The 3,476-nt window shown below is 31.9% G+C and overlaps 1 long non-coding RNA gene across 1 annotated transcript; it reads left to right on the top strand.

The window, feature by feature from the left end:
• The first annotated feature begins 299 nt into the window (after nt 1-299).
• LOC141671533 (uncharacterized) lies at nt 300-2,458 on the top strand. Its single transcript, XR_012555166.1, has 3 exons — nt 300-400; nt 1,739-1,873; nt 2,409-2,458. It is a non-coding gene; the product is annotated as an uncharacterized LOC141671533 (long non-coding RNA).
• Nucleotides 2,459-3,476: the final 1,018 nt, after the last annotated feature.

Here is a 3,476-nt window from a genome sequence, read left to right as displayed (position 1 = left end):
TGTCTATCAAAATTTGTGTGTCGTTCACGATGGTCAGATTTGCGTTGTTAAGGTTAGGCTTACAAATCTGATGGTAATGTAATTTGTGCCAAAATTTTGCTGCAGTCAGGCTAAAACTTTTACAATTTAATGTGTGGGACTTTTGTATTCGCAATATTGAGTAATTTATATCTGGCAATACCTTGCTACCTCAGGTGATACACTGACAGTACTTAATCACATCAAGCCTCAAAGTATATTGTTTTATGAGTGCACTATATATATATAAAATAAAAAAGGAAACTCAATGTTATCCTTTCCAGGTTGACAGGCTTCGGTTTTTGTCCTGCGAATATAAGCATACTGTTGAGAATGATTCATCCTACTTGCAATCTAGTACATCAAAAAGATATTCTGATGCGTAAGTATTCTTCATATTTCCTACAGTATAAATTAGCTCAATCTATTTTATGATGGCCATTGAGCCATCTTGGTCTTCTATGTTAGTTATCAATAATTTTTATATATACATATATAATTGGATGTGAATTTAGGTACACAACCCAAATAAAGTAGAAATTTGGTTTGTGCACCGAGCTTTTTAATTGTGTTACAATTGAATTGCTTTCTTTTATCTGTTTGTATAATTTCATGTGAGATAGTGTTACTTTCCAAGTCAACATAATGTATGAATCACTAGTAACATTCACCATCCAAAAACTCCTGATCACTTTTAATATGATCTTCCCAGCTGGTTCATATAAGTTGTGTCTTAACGTTTATGAATCATAGTACAGGGATGGATTATATATGATGTGTCCTAACCTTTATGAACTGCAGTATAGGAATGAATAATTTTTTCTTTACGATCTGAACTTTTTGGAATCTTGTATTTCAATCTCTGTAATTACAGCCAACAGGATTGTGTATATTACTCGGGCTCTTCATTTTACCTTCAAGTACCCCTGTTGGACACTCGACAATTGGACATGTACACTCGGATTTGGACACTTATTTTACAATAAAAACATGTATATTTTTCAAAATATGTGGAGTCCGATACTTGACACGTATCCATGTCGAACACTTCTTGCTGAGTCCGAGTAAATGCATTGATTCCTGCAGATATTTTTTACAGGAGGGTCCCAAGTTAAATTATAATTGTACATAAGTTTTTCTATTCTTAACTCGTACAATTATCATCTTCAACTGATGTTTGGTATGAAAATGTTAACATTCACTATTAAATTAGTAATAACATAGAGATATGATGTGCCTATTGACTACCTTAACTTTAGTTGAAAACCTGAAGTACTCAACCTAAACAAAGAAACACCTCAAGATATATAAATCGTTTATTTCTGCCGGGCTTGGAAACTCTCCCCAGCTCCCGCCTCCCCTCCCCCCCCCAAAGGAAAAAAGAAGATCCACCTTTGAGCAAAGAACACAGTATCATTATGTCACCTGAAATAAGATGGATTACATCCTTAGCTCCATTCTAAGGTTGATATGTAGTCAATAAGATCGTGCTATAAATGTTATCTCCAATTTTTTCACAAAGTGGGTGGACTTGCCAATTAGTGTAATAATGTGGCCTTTGTATAAGCGAACAGACATATCTTTTCTCCTAAAAGCCCTACAACTATAATCCAAAAATATTCTAAAGATATGGCCAACATCAATCAATTATTAAAATATATTTGAATTAAATAATGTATCATAATTCTAACAAGTGTGTTTTATGGATGTTGGTTTGTAGGAAAGGGAACCCATCATCATGAGAGCAGCACCTTCACCGTGGCAAGATCAAAATTTTGTTAAATCATAATTTTCAAAGCGTCTTGAACTTGCCCTTGATGTAGGGTTTACAAGAAGATACGTGCCATGTACGGAGGTATTATGATTTTAGGGATAATTAAGTTTTTACAAGAATTCTCTTCTTTTTGCAGCTTATTTAACAAACATATTTCTTTTGTACAAATAGTCTTTATATTTATTTTCTCAAAATCCTCAATTATTTATCTGATCAAATCTCGGCTCTTTATCTGAATTTATAAATGCATCAAATGAACAGACTGCAAAACTTGTGATGCTTTGAAGTACTATGTTCAGTTTACTTTTAAATATATAATCTATTCTAGTTTATTTGCAACACTTCACTTTTGAAATCATATAATTTTTCTGTAGCACTTTGCATTAAAAAAGTTTTATACGTTATAACTTGTGTGTTTATAACATGAGGGGTACCTAATTGTTATTATGGTATTATCAAATAAATACAAAAACTACCTCCGTCGGCTAAAGATGAAACTAAGAACAACCGGCAAGGTCTTCTTAGTATGTTAAAATTGTTGCAACCATGTTGATGGTGAATTGGAGTAATGTATTTACATAATTGTTAATCCTTGTTATCTTTCTCCATTGTATAGATGTCAGAAGTGGTCAACTTAAGGTGGGACTTGATTCATCACAATTATGCAGCAGGGATGAATTCAAGAAGTAAGTTTAATTTATTATTTATTTTTCTTTGTCTTTTGTTACCTTGCTTTTGAGTTTTCTTCTTCAGGTTTTGTTTTAAGCCTTCAAATTCTATTTATAATGAAAAACTGGACATATTTATCACAGAACAAAACTAATTCCTTAATCTCATTCAGTAGCTAGACGATAATTGTTGCAAGTCTGTTCTTCTATATTTGTGCCTATTGAGTATTGACATAGTTGACTGGGATACACGTGTGTATGGATCTATATAGATGGACTTATCCTCAGAGGTTTATTAGTTAAGGTTTTAATAATATTCAAAATAATCAAGGCAGGTTGTTTATCATAGCCATTCCTTACGAATTAGTATATTATATTAAGTGAAGAAACTAAGCATTCATCTACGAAGGTCTGTCCTGCTTGCAAATTTTTTATGAAGCTATTTGTGTAAGACACACACATGGTCACATGCTCACAACCAACATTTACCATAATGTGTAACTACTTGAAACAAATGACGTATGAATAATATTTTAATCAGTGATATGTATATGAAAGATGTGTCAAGTTTTCACAAATAGAGCTAAAATTGTTGATTTAATTTTTTTAATTAAAATGATGTAGGACAACTCTAGTTATGATGGATATATAAACTAAAAATGATAACGATGATAGAATTTAGGCGGATGAACAGCTAGCATAACAGCCGGTATCCCAAGGGTTTCCCAACAACAAAATGCAGAAGAGACCCAATTAAGGATTCAAAGATATTCGAGTAAGTTTGGAAAAAGATTTCTAATGTATTTTGGAGTTCTAGCTCGAATTCTCTATACTTGAGGCATGTTGGTTTGTTGTGTACTTCCTAGCAACCCTAATGATTTTTGTATTAATTTCAATAGGTGCTCTCAACTTGCATTTGAATCATAATAATAAGAATAATATATTACTTAAGTAATGAATAGGAAAATAAATAATAATCAAATTATCAGAGGGTTATTTCAAATAAAAATTTATAA

This window comes from Apium graveolens, chromosome 7 (genome assembly GCF_009905375.1).
Source record: "Apium graveolens cultivar Ventura chromosome 7, ASM990537v1, whole genome shotgun sequence".
NCBI classification, from domain to species: Eukaryota; Viridiplantae; Streptophyta; class Magnoliopsida; order Apiales; family Apiaceae; genus Apium; species Apium graveolens.
The sequence above is the reverse complement of the archived record's forward strand: the minus strand, read 5'-3'. Positions and strand labels throughout refer to the sequence as shown.